Raw genomic sequence first — 14,360 nt, 5'->3', positions numbered from 1 at the left:
GCGTGCTTTATTAGCACATTAGCACATATGCATAACCCCCCCCCTCCATGCCACAGCCGAACTGTGGCCACACTTATACATTTTCTTAAATAGTTAAATATATAGATATATAGACTTTACTTTACTTTATTTCTGCATTGCTGCACTGTTGACTTACTCATTTGCACTATCACCATGACCACTATCACCATTGCACTACCACCATGACACTCATTCACACAGAGCACCTTAGAGCACCTTACCATACCTTACTATGCACAGAGAATCACAGGCTCAGTCCCTGCCTCAGTCATTGCAAGCGCCTCTGATTTATTAATCACCACTATGTGGATACTGTTTTTAGAATTGATTTAGATTAAGTGTTAGTATAATTTGTATTTTTGTAATTTGTATTTTAGTATATTTTTATATATTGTATTAAGTGTTAGTATAATTTGTATTTTAGTATATTTAGCATATTCTTTATCTTCTACTGTCCTTACTGCTTAGTTGTGTTTTTATATTATATACTTTAATTACTCTTCCTGCTGTTAAAGAATGTGTTTGTGTTGTATGTATTGCCTGATTATCTGCTACTATACCGCTGCGTCAACGTTTCTTCCGTGATTTGGGAAAAGCCTGTAAAAGTCCTTGCAGGAAGCGATTAACGTTTTTTGGTATATCCATTTTTAATTTTTTTTTTCCGAAGTGTTTACAACTTAGTAATAACTAATAATTGTTGCAAACTGGACTACGAACAAAATATTAGTGCATTCCTGGATCTACATCCTTATGCATGCTTCCTGCCAGGACTTTTACAGGCTTTTCCCAAATCACGGAAGAAACGTCGATGCAGCGGTATAGTAGCAGATAATCAGGCAAGTCTTATTTAAATAAACTCCTGGTGCACTTACAAACTTTCTAATGCCTCGTTATTGGACTAAAGGTCGTAGTTGTACTACTGCAGAAGTTTCGTACCATTCAGGGCATTATTAGTGGTGTAATTTACGAGATAAAAGTTGGTTCCATCACGACTGCAGAACGTCATTCGTTTTTGATAGCGCTACTCGACCAGGGTTCGACCAAGGGAAAAAATGTTCTGGGAGGGTGTTTGGCTCGGGGTCATGGTGTAAAGGACCCTAGGGTGAAATTACTCCGAACCATCGCTTTAAGCCTTGCTTAATTACATAGTTCGTGCTATCATGTTCATAGTTCGTGCTATTTAAGAAATCGTTCTGATTTCTAGTGTGTCGTATCATCATATCATAAGGCACACTTCTAGAGAGAGAGCATAATTCTACCTCGTAGTCTGCATAAAAGGGTAATTGAAGTACAACGCAAACAATGGTAACAGTAAAAGAGTTTATCAGGGCTGCCAACTTTTCAAAAAACCTTGGAGTGAGATTCGGTGGGGCCAACCAAAATTTTGCTGCGGAAATTTTTGTTTGGCTCATTCAGCATTATACCGTACAGTCAAAAAAACGTACATCAGTGGTTCTCAGGTGTAGGGACCAGGCATGGACGGATTATGAACTTTCGGGCCCCTGGGCCCAGATGTATTAAGGGCTCCCCAATAATTTGTCGCATAATTCTGGTGCATTTTGGGGATGGCCAATACTAAATTCAATCAGATTAATAGCCTACATCCTGATGTGTTGATATTGAGGCAATGATTCCATGCAAAGGCTTGGGCTTCAGGGCCCCCTGATACCTTGGGGGCCTGGGCCTGGAAGGCCAGTGCAGTAATCCATCCCTGGGACCAGAGTTTAATTAACATTGGTATCAAAGGGATCTGGCCTACTACTAGGACCATGGGCGTCGGAGGCATTCTGAAAGTGGGTGGGACATTTCAGCGGGGGGTATGGGGGTCCTCCCCCCGAAAAATGTTTTGGACTAGATGCAATTTCCTGAATTCTGCTACATTTTAACAGGTTATTTAGATACTTCTATATAACAAAATAAAGCCAGCCTACGAAATTAATAAAAAGTAAACCATGCATAATTTAAAAATAACTCAATATATAGGCTACTTGGCTACGCAATAAGGTTTCCATTACAGCACCGCGGACGTTCAATGAACGCATGAAAGCGGATGGTTTGTTTGAAATCCCGACACTCTTTCAACTACATGGAACGTAATAGTGATCATCAAATACCTCCCCTGATTTCAGTGCCCATCAGTCCCAACATTTAACAATATAATCAAACAGTCCAAAAGTAAATTAAATATCAAACTAAACCGAAAATGTCATGCTTTTGAAGGCCTACCAGTATGCCGCTCCAAGAAACGCATGTCTCAAAATAAAACTCGCATAAGAAATAAAGGGCTGTCTCGAATACAATCCTGCCCCTAAAGACCTGTACTTTGTCTTAAGACCCCGGCCATAATTTGAGGATTCACAGTATCTAAGTAGACAAACTGGCTTCAGATATCCAACAGAGTGAACTGAGATTGTGCAGTCTTAGCTGTGGTTAGTGACGTGATGCTGTTAATGGGGAGTTTTACATAGCCTAGCGTAAACCTATAGGTTATTATTTATTTGCCGTACCTAAGGCTTTTTTCCTTATTAAAAGTGAGGGGGACGACTGATCTCTTCAACACTGCGGGGGATTTGCCGCTTGTCACTGTGTGTGTGACAGAAGCGGAATTGGAGAATGTGTGTAACAAAAGAAAAAGCTTACGAGCGATTTACGCGCACATGGGAGAATCCAATGAAAATGACAATGAAGCACTAAACAGATGCTGAAAACAGCACTGGTATTTCGCACGGCAAAAGTGTGTGTGTGTGTGTGTGTGTGGGGGGGGGTTCAATCTAACAATTTTAAGAAATGTTTGTATACTTTTAAATGCATCAACCAGGTGCACTTTCAAAATAAATTGGTCAGACTTGCTTATTTTTATGGAAATATTTGTGCTATAGCTAAGCTATTTTGCACTTCAGAATTATAACCATGCACACACAGGTGGAATAGTTATGGTGATATTACAATAAGTTCACAACCACAAAAACATATTCTACATTTCACAGTTCAGAAATGTTCAAAAATGTGTGTACATTTCAGCACTCCATGAAATTATGCAGAAGTGGTCACCTGTGTTATTCAGCTAGTTAATTTAAGATAATATATTGGTCATTGTAATGGCCATAGCCTATAACATGCTCTTCCTTTTTCAGGATAGCCATATCTGGAAACGTATGATGTGAATGTTTGCATATGGCTTATGTCAGGCTTTATATCAATATTTGTGTCTCATTATTTGATTTTCTTCATATTTTTGCACTAATGTCACTAGGAAGCATGCCAATATATATTCATTTATCTGTGTAAGTGGGATTGGCTGGAACCTGACAATATAAGAACCATGATAGTGGGATAATCTATGGCTGAGCAATTTACAAAAATGTATGTAGGCCTACTGACAAATAGTTTACATTAGAATACATTACACATAATTTCGCCCCAATGAGGCTATGTAGAAATGTGTTGCAATTTCAAAACCGGATTACTCAGCAACAACTTATTGCACAGAGGCATGCTTTATATCCTCATATTCAGTATGGTTTGCTGTTTATTCACACAACACGTGGGTTTGCCACGTGTTGTGTGAAGGGTTAGTGAGATATTAAACCGAGAGTAATGGGTGTGCACTGTGTGCAAAATGCAAATATGATTAGCCTAAATTGCACGTCGGTTCAATGTTAATTTTCTCGCGAACCATTTATCACAGCAACTTGGCGCTAATATCATTGGAAAGCTTAGATTCCGCACGTTCACATGATGTGTGATATCATATGTATAGGTTTAGTTTAGTTGAACCTCATCTGCCAGGTATTTGACCTACCAGGTTGACACTTCAGCGTGAAAAATACTCAATAATACTCAAAGCATACCTGAAGCCGGGGAAATGCGGGGGAATGCGCCTGGGACGGCTTCTGAAGTAGCATCGCAAATGAGAGAACATTTAGAAAATTCCACAGACAGGGGGTGCTCTTGAACCCTCTCACCATCTCTGAAAGCATAACTAGTCGATCGCTAAACTCATTTTTCAGGCATCTGACCGACCGGGTTGACACTTCAGCGTGAGAAATCGGGGGTGTGGCGTGTGAGCGTGTGAAACTAATCAAATGCGTGTGTCTCACGGCCAATGCGTGAGAGTTGGCACCTATGAGTTTATTGATACACCTGACGCGGCATTGCTACCGTCGTTGACTAAGGATCAGCTGATTGAATTGGCTACTCATTACGGAGTTGCGCTCTCATACGAGGTTAAGCGTAAAAAGCATTCAGCGTTAGGTGTCTTAATCGATGGTCTGGTAGAAAAGGGTATCATTCCTCAGCCTGAAAGTCCGCCTGCTCTGGCTGAAGAGTCAGATGATGGTGACCTATCGCCTGATGGGGCCGGTGGAGGTCATCCTCCGACTCCTCGTAAGAAATCGCCGACAAAAACTCTGCGATGACTTAAATCCCCCGATCGTGTCGATCCAAAAATACAAGAGCTACAGCTGCGTAAGGATCTTGAAGAATTGGAGATTCGTAGGGAAGAATTGGCATGTTGTAAAGAGTTAAAATTACAGGAGTTAAAGATACAAGCCCGTGAGCAAGAGCTTGCTTCTCAATTGGAGATTGCTAGGTTACAATTGGCTGCTAAAAAGGAAGGTATCGGTAATCTGATGCATCCGTCATTTGATGTTGCTAGAAACATTAAACGCGTCCCTCCTTTCAATGAAAAGGATGTGGACTGCTATTTTGTCCATTTCGAACGCGTTGCCACTTCTCTATCTTGGCCCAAGGTTGCTTGGCCACTCCTTCTCCAGTGTGTGCTGGTGGGAAGGGCCCAGCAAGTATACTCGTCCCTGTCAGTAGTACAGAGTGCAGATTACGATGGGGTAAAAACTGCTATTCTTCGAGCTTATGAGCTTGTGCCTGAAGCGTATAGGTTGCGGTTCAGACGCTACCGTAAAACAGACAGGCAGACCTTCGTTGAGTTCGCCCGAGAGAAAGAGCAGTTCTTTACGCGTTGGTGCGCTGCACAAAATGTCACCGATTATGCCCAGCTTTGCCAACTAATTCTCGTTGAGGAGTTCAAAAACTGTCTCCCTGATTCCATGGCGATGTACGTCAGCGAACAGAGGGCCGAGTGTCTCGAGAAAGCCGCTGTTCTTGCTGACGAGTTTGTGCTAACCCATAAAGTGTGCGTCGGCTTGTCCTTCCATTGATCTTGTGTCGCAGCCTCAAGGCTACTTCTTTCGCGAAGGGGTCCTAATGAGAAAATGGAGGCCTCGCAATGTTCCAGACGATTGGCGGGCAGTTTCTCAAATCGTTGTGCCTGTTTGTTATCGAGGGGAAATACTACGAGTAGCCCATGATGCTGCTGCTGGACACTTAGGCGTCACTAAGACATATGATCGCGTCCTGCGTCATTTCTATTGGCCAGGACTTAAAAAGGATGTGAGACATTTTTGCAAAACCTGCCACATTTGTCAGATAATAGGCAAGCCGACTCAAAAGATTCCTCCCGCTCCGCTGTACCCGATCCCTGTGATCCGAGATCCCTTTGAGCACATAATTATTGATTGTGTAGGTCCGCTCCCACGTTCCACTAGTGGGTACCAATATTTGTTTACTTTGATGTGTGCCTGTTACGTTGTTCCACCTGTAGGGGGAGTGGAACGGTGTTTGTGCTGTTGTGTTCTGTCTCTGCAGGTAGCTGCGTGCGCTGATTCAGGGGGCTGGACCTCCTGCTATTTAAGCCGCCTCCTATCCATCCTGTCGGCCTCTCCCATCCCCTCGCCGCACTTCCTCATCGCTGGGGCGCATTGTCGAGACCGTCGGCACTTTGTTATTTGTTTTGACACTTATCCGTAGCCTATAGTTAATCACATGGCTTAATTTGTTTAATTTATATTATAGTTTATGGTACTTGCGTTGGCGGTGGCTTGGTGACGGGTTTACAGTTTTTGTATTATAGGTTTAGTTAGAGTAGGGAAGGAAGACACCGGAAGACTCACAAACTTTTCTGTATTTTGTTTTACAACGCGAGCAGAAAGTTAATTCCATCTAAGTCAGTAAGTCCAAGGGTTTTCTTTTACATTTTGTAGTATTTTCGCCACCACGTTATTTCGTCTGTCTGGGAGCTTTACTTTAATAAATTTGTTAACTTTTCACTACGCCGACTCTATGGCTTTCCTTATGTTATGTTGAACCATTCTTTATGATTTATGGTCACGTAACAGTGCCAATACCCGCTTTCCAGAGGCTGTTCCTCTGCGGAAGATAACAACCAAAACTGTGGTGCAAGCAATGATTAAGTTCTTCTCGCTCGTCGGACTACCCCGGGTAGTACAAAGCGACCGGGGATAACTTCACTTCTCGTGTTTTTGCCAAAGTTCTGAAACAGCTTAAGATTGAGCACAACATCTCTAGCGCATTTCATCCCGAAAGCCAAGGAGCGCTTGAGAGGTATCACCAAACGTTTAAGTCAATGCTCAAGGCCTACTGTCTTGAACTAGGGGCGAGCTGGGAGGAGGGAGTTCCCTGGTTACTGCTGGCTTCCAGAGAAGTGGTCCAAGAGTCCACTGGGTTCAGCCCAGCTGAACTAGTGTTCTGCCATACGCCCCGCGGCCCACTTGTGGTTCTCAAGGAGGCTTGGTTGAGTGAGTCTAACCCCCGTACTGTGTTACACCATGTTTGTGACATCCGATCGCACCTGTTCACAGCACGTGAAATGGCGAAAAAGCATCTGCAAGGTGCACAATCGAAAATGAAGAAATGGTACGATACAAAAGCAAAAGAACGTGTGTTTAAGCCGGGTGACAAAGTACTCGTGCTACTCCCTGTCCCTGGTTCGTCATTACAGTGCCGATTTAGTGGTCCGTATTCAATCGAGCGTAAAATATCTGACCGTGATTATGTAATCCATACGCCGGAGCGCCGTCAAAGCTCACGGATGACTCACATGAACATGCTCAAACCGTACTTCGAGCGAAAGTGCGACACCGCGACACTCTCCGTGGTCCTGAATCAGGAGCCTCCGCTCACTAAAGTGACACCTGTTATGTTATCCTCGTTGGTGGGTACTGAGGAAGATGACATAACAGACCCAAGTAGGTCTGTCCCGGTAGGCAGGCTGAGGAACTCGGAGATGCTGTCGAAACTTCCAGAGTTCCTCTCGTATCTAATGCCTTCTGAGAGTAAGGATGTCCAACGGCTGATATGCAACTTTAGAAATCTTTTCGGTGACGTGCCGTCGCAAACTACTGTGCTCGAGCATGATATTGATGTTGGTTCCACTCCACCGATTAAGCAGCATCCATATCGAGCTAACCCCATCAAAAGGGCACATTTGCAACGGGAAGTAGACTACATGTTACGCCATAACATCGCTGAGCCCAGCATTAGCGCTTGGAGCTCCCCTTGCATTCTCGTAGGCAAATCTGATGGTTCTCTGCGTTTCTGTACGGATTACCGTAAAGTTAATTCGGTTACGAAGCCATATTGTTTTCCTCTGCCTCGTGCAGATGACTGTGTAGACAGGGTGGGGGCCGCTGTTTACGTCAGTAAATTCGACATGCTCAAGGGCTATTGGCAAGTCCCGTTAACCGCTCGCGCCAGGGAAATCTCTGCATTCGTCACCCCCGACGATGCGTAACGCCCCATCCTGTTTCCAAAGGCTGGTAAATATTGTCTTAAATGGCATGTCTGACTGTGAAGTTTTTTTAGACGATATCGTGGTATACAGTCAGACATGGCCAGCACACATGCGTCAGATGCGCGAGCTGTTCCAGCGGTTGACAGATGCCAATCTCACACTAAACTTAGCTAAGTGTGAATTCGCCAAAGCTAAAATTACATACTTAGGCCATGTAGAAGGTGGGGGTGAAGTTCGGCCGTTGGAGGCCAAAGTTGCGGCGATCCTAGAGTTCCTAGAGTTCCTAGAGTTCCCGACGCGGTCTTAGGCGATTCTTAGGTATGGTAGGATACTACCGTAGCTTTTGCCAGAACTTCTCGTCCGTAGTGTCACCACTCACTGACTTATTGAGTCCAAAAGTTCCATTCGTATGGACTGACAAGTGCCAGTGTGCGTTCGAGACTGTAAAGAGTCTTCTTGTCTCCGCACCGGTGCTGCAAGCCCCCGATTTCGGCCGACCATTTAATCTCGCGGTCGATGCGAGTGATGTAGGAGCAGGAGCTGTCCTTCTCCAACGTGGTCCTGACGACGTCGAGCATCCCGTGTGCTACTTTTCTCGAAAGTTGAATTCACATCAGCGAGCATATTCGACTATCGAAAAAGAAGCACTCAGCCTCGTGCTCGCAATTCAACAATTCGAGGTTTACCTCGGCTCGTCATCTTATCCGATCACAGTGTACAGTGACCACGACCCATTGCGCTTCTTAAATAAGATGCGCAACTCCAACCAACGCCTTATGCATTGGAGCCTTATTCTACAACCGTATGACCTTGAAATAATGCATGTGCGCGGGGCAGATAACATCATAGGCGATGCATTATCTCGTGGCCATTAAGTTGAGGATCTGTTTTGCTTTACGTTTGACAGCCTTTGATGTTTGAGCTTCAGTTAGGCTGCCGTTAGTTTAGAAGTTGGGTCACTGGTAGTAATGTTCTGTTTGAGAATCCTAGGTCCGAAAAAAAACAAACCACTGCGTTATGCATCTCTTGAATGGCTTAGGTATTTTAAAATGTGTGTATATATCTATGTGCTTGAATATGTGTGAATGTTTCCATGCTTGACTTGGTCGTGTATGACTGGGTTCTTGAATTTCAGTTGTATAGAGTATTCATTGGTTTTGTGATTCCTAGCTTATGATGGCTAGAGCCACCATTTCAGTGGGAGGGTGTTACAAACCCTTATTGTTTAGTTAGTTTGCAGTCATGTTGAGCTCCCCCTGCTGGGGCGAGTATGTCTTGTGTTTTGTGCTTTCACCTGTTTCCGTGTGCCCACAGGTTAACTACCCATAATCAGGTGCACCTGGCACAGCCTACTTAAGGCCACCCGCTGCTTGCCTCAGTCTCTCTCTCTCACCAAACAGATGAGGATCGTGTGACCGGCTTGTAGCCAGCGCCATCACCTTCGTCTGTTTTCCCAAATATTATCCCCTGCGAGGGATCGTACTGTCGGGCCTTATGGCCGCTTTTGACCATTCTTGCGAGGGTTACAAAATAAACTACCCCTCTTTTGATAATCCGTCTCTTTGGTCTCTTAATCCATGTTTAGTGCTTATCATGGGCCGTAACACACGCACACACACACACAGACACACACAAACACACACGCACAAACACACATACAGTGGGCATCGCTTTCAAATGACCACTTCATTCGCGCATTACGAGGCGTGAAGCTGCGGGAAGCTTTAGTACCACTTTCAGCCACTGTGCGTCGCTCTGCCACTGTACATCGCTCTGCTTGCCGTCCCTTCTGAAAAAGCAGGAGACTTGCCGAGAGTAATCCCAGCCTACGAATTCAATAACAAAATAAATCATGCATAACTAAACATTATCTCGATTTAGGCGACTTGGTTATGGCTTAAGGCTTGACTACACGGTGGTAACGAAATCGAAATCGAAATTTGCTGTCTACATTATTGTCAGTGTTGGGGTTAACGCAACTACGCAAATCAAAACAGTGGTGTGATAATTGAGCCAGTAGAGAAATAACTGTTCAGAATTAATCTGTAGCCTTGGGTAGGCTTCTGCAGAAAACAATGTTGTTGCCGATGTAATACTATCTGGCGACGTTTTTAACAGGCTACGCAATAGAGGCTTAGACAACTATGACCCACGTTTTGGTTTCGTAAATTAATTTGCCCTAGCCTACTTCTTGACTGCAATGTAGTCAATTGACTGCTTGACATGTAATTTTTATTTTTCTGTACAATAAACAAATACATCTGCTTTATGCCGCAGAATTACATTCATATTTGGCTGTTTTCTGCAGACGCGCAAAAAAACACTCTAGTCTAACGGTGACCGTGTTGAAGAATTGAAATTGGTTGTGGTCTGTTCAGCATTTCTCAAAATAAGGGCTTAACCCAGATTCGAACTTTTGGACAGGGGACTGATAACTGCTGCGTAACAGTGGCTTTAGCCTAGGGATAAATAACAATAGAGTACACAACTGTTTCACCAGCACATTTAAATGACTCGACTAAAACCGTGCATAACTGGAGGTACACCTGTTATCTGAGCAGTCTGTATGTCCTCATTTTGCCAATGCGAGGACGATATGAGTCTGTTGCATAGATGTCCGAGTCACGCATAATGTTTGAAAACCACTGGCTCGTAATCACAATAATTTAACACACAACAGTTGGATACTTCATCATGTTCCCATGCCTACATTTTGGTGAGTAGCATAGAGATCGTTAAAACAATGAAGGCTCTCCGTTTGGGACATCGAAAACTTATATTTTTAATCGGAGATGCTGACTTGCAAAGGCCTCGGGATAACACGTTATCTCCACTATCATCAGTCAATGCCTCCTTGATCAAAGTGGGGAATGAAAGAAAAAGTTTGAGAACCACTGGCTTTGAGAACCACTGGCAAGTTACCTGCAGTACAGAACACACAGAATATTGCAACAGAAAGTTGCCTTTATAATCAACTACTGCATTCAAACAAAGCCTTTATAAAAGTGAAAAAAAAAATATTCCATAAGAAGTAAAATAAAATATTGTTACTGTAGTAACTTCAGCTCCCCACGTCTGTGACAGGCAGACGTGACACCGCTAAATTCTCAGCTTGTTTATACCCCACACTGAACGCGTAAGCCCATCAGCGGTAGCCTAGCCTACTCTCTGGGAAGTCAAGCAATATAACCATACAAATGTTTCAAAATGAGTAATTTCGGCTTTGTCTGAACTGGCCATTGTAGGCTAGCCTACGTATAAAAATAAACAAGTAGGCCTAGGCCTATTCTCTATCCAATGATATCGGCTAATGTTTGTTTTCCAAAGTAAGAATTTCACTTCACCATGCACCTTCGACAATGAATAGCTCATTACACTTATGTTACTGTTGAACGTAGGCCTAACTGGTATCATTACAAACATTATTCTGTGTCCTAAAAACTGGCATTTTATGGCATTGTGTCATGTAAGGTTGCAAAATCTAGAGAAATGTGATATGAGGTGGTCAGCGGGGGACAATTGAGACACACATTATATTGTGTTATTACTTGAACATTCCACACTATCCACAGCTGTGGTATCGGGGGCAGGAGGATTACTGTTAGCGCAGGCTTTATATAAAATTCTTCAACAGAAGGCCTTGAATGCAGGCTTGCCCAAAATAAAGGCCTGTGGTTTGCGCAGCCTACACTTAGTAGGTTAAATAACAGACCCGCCACAATGTGCGAGCAAGATGTTTTTGGTGCCCTGCATGTTCTTAAATAACAATGATCATCAGTAGGCTAATATTATTATTTTGTGTAAATGGGCTATGCATTGGGTTAGACACCAGGGGCCATATTCACAAAGCCTTTTATCTTACCACTAGGAGTAGGCTACTCCTAAATAGCAATAAAAGATTTTAGCTATAGGTGTTTCTCTTATTAAGTTATTCACAAAGCCTTTCAGACCTACTCTTAGTAAGGGAAAATGACAACTCCTGAACAGATTCTGGAGCTGAGCGCTCTAGAATCTTTGACTAACAGTCTAAGAGTGAGCGAGTCTTCGTTGCTATGGATGACGTTAATGCACAAGCTTGACTGAAGTGACCACCTTGATTGGCTGATGATTGTAACGCGGGAATGATTCCAAACACCTCCCTTACGATGATGAGTGACAGGTGACAGGTCTGAGAATGCGTGCGCTACACAAGGACGGAAGATGATGAATAACTGAATAAAAAGGCCTAGCCTAAATGAATCAAGAGTAAGGCAAAACAAATAGCCTAGTAGCCTAATGAAACATACGGATTGATGTAGTATCTTTGTAATATTATTAAATTAATTAATTAATCTGTTACTATGCCTATGCCTACGTTTGCAAAAGAGAAGATTTTAATTTGATTCACAATAATGTTGACAATGAGTAGCCTAGTTTTGGTTGTTGTTGGTGGCGTTATTGCATGTTAGTTATGCCTAAAACGATTGATTGGAAGCTCTTGTAGCCGCATAGGATTTCAGGCGAAATGCCACAAGACCGGTTTGTGAATAGGTCTGTGAGTTAGGAGTCCTCTCGTCTTCTTTTAAGCTGTCATAGCTGGTGGGAAGGTGTGATTTGTTGGGAGAAGGTGTGATTTGCAGGGCCGGATTAACTAGGCACAAATGTCTGATGGCCCCCCTGCCCCCCAGTCAACGTGAATTGGTCAGTTAACCTGTTGAGGAGTGAATTATTTTCCTGTTTCCTTCTAGAATTCTACGCAAACGATCTATAGTTTCAGTGTTCTCAATACAGTCTATGGGGGAAATCTCTGAGGGTAATTGTCACATCATAATGTGGAACTCTCGGTTCGCGAACATTCTAATCACATATTTGTGACCGTACTCCTCTAGGCCTATATCATGAAGATTTTTCTTGCCATCTAAGGCACGGGCGCATCTGTGAGGCCAAGCCTCACCAAGTAGCCCGCTTGTTTACAACTAACATAACATTTAATTAAACTGCGTATAGGCTATTCCGAAATAGTTTTCAGCATTTTGAATATTAGTGTCGGGTGAATTAGGAAATGTTCTCATAGCCTTATGGCTGAAAGCTGCTTGGGATCCCCCCGTCAAGCAATATAACCATACAAACGCGTGCACTCATTGTTTCAAAAGGAGTAGCCTAATTTCGGCTTTGTCAGAACTGAGCTGTGGACGGCACGGCACGGCATGCCCAATTGAAAATAAATTAACGCAACACAACACAGAACCCGCTTCTCTCGCGTCAGTCACCTGACATGAACGAAACACAGAACCCGCTTCTCTCACGGCAGTCACTGACAGTAGCCTAGAATAAATGCATGGGGGAAAAAACTACCCCATGACAAAGACATCGTAAAACACTGAAAGTTAATATTCCTTTGTCAAATGTGCGTAATTCTGCTTCATAAAGTTGAACAAATACATTTGCTTATTTCACAGAAAAATATAAATAGCCAGTTAGGGTCTACAATGCAGAGTTGGTAAGTTATGGTAGGCCAACTTGCAGTGAACATACAAACAGGGGAAATTCTTTCTCTTGTAGCTGAGTAGCCTCAGGTGCGCACGTAGACATAAGGCCAAACATGCAGGCGCCAATGAATCATGCTCTCACCACAATCACGCCGTTAAACTTAAATAGGTTAACATCACTCTAAGTTTTCCTTCAAGCAAGGAAAACGATGATTTGAAGACATCTGTTTCGTTGGAAGGGCAATGGGTAGCAATAGGGCAACAAAGAGACAGGCCCGATGGCAGGGCTGTTATGAGAGTATTAAAATATGGGATATTCTACGGGAAAACATTAAAACGGCAAGACAGCGGGGAAGTTAAAATACGTGAGAAACACAGAAGAAGTTGGCATGCATTGTTTCGGTCCCCGTGCATAGGGATTATTTGTCATATTATTAATCACATATGATTATTTGTGCTCACGGGAAAGATTGATTTAAGAACGTTATCACAGTGTGTGGATGTGGCGCAAATCAGCGCGGGCTGAAGACAGCGACAATTGGCAGGGGAGGGTCATGTCTTTTTTAACAATTCTGTCGGAGGGTCATTGAACAATTTCTAGCAGGCAAGGGAGGGTCATGCAACTTTTGACTGAAGCACTCAAAATTCCTCCGGTGGCCCCTTCAATAAATAACGAACAGTCCCTAGATTGCTGCTGGGCTATATGTCTTGGTTCATGTCTAACAACTCATTGCCGTCAAACGCGTAGCCTATCTCGCGGTTGCATCCATTACAAACAAACATGCAATGTAAACGTCTGGGATTGGGAAGAGCACTAAATGCTCTACTGAATAAGCACAAAGTCAAACCTTTAAATGAAAAACACTCTTTAATAATCAAAAAAATAAACCGCTAATGAAGTAAACCATGAATAATGAAGTGACCATCAAAAATCGTTTATCACCTGTAACTCCGTGATAACAGGACGTAACAGGAAGGCATTTGGCTGAGCAACGGAGGTTAATATGCTCTATATTTTGTCCAAATGATGTCTGTCTATCATCGTTGCACTCGGAGAAAACCAGAATGTTTAATTTGTCCTGCGTTTCTTCTACGGCTGCAAACGGGATTCACTCGCAGTTAACCAAATATTTCTTTATTAGGGCAGGGCAGGCATATTTCTGGCTATTAAATTATTTCTAAACCAGTCTGCTAAAGTCTGTAGTGAAGTCTGTGTAGGGTTTTCCAGGCTCCATTTCTTTTCACGAGACACCCTGCTCACT

The 14,360-nt window shown here is 43.2% G+C and overlaps 1 pseudogene; it reads right to left on the bottom strand.

Moving 5' to 3' along the window:
- LOC143100950 (high affinity cGMP-specific 3',5'-cyclic phosphodiesterase 9A-like) overlaps positions 1–14,360 on the bottom strand; it is a 61,335-nt pseudogene that overhangs the window by 42,298 nt on the left and 4,677 nt on the right.

This window comes from Alosa pseudoharengus, unplaced genomic scaffold (genome assembly GCF_046254945.1).
Source record: "Alosa pseudoharengus isolate Yale_2024_CS ecotype anadromous, Long Island Sound unplaced genomic scaffold, YU_APseudo_1.1 YU_APseudo_1.1_scf_3, whole genome shotgun sequence".
Taxonomy (NCBI): domain Eukaryota; kingdom Metazoa; phylum Chordata; class Actinopteri; order Clupeiformes; family Clupeidae; genus Alosa; species Alosa pseudoharengus.
This window is presented reverse-complemented; position numbering and strand designations above follow the sequence as displayed.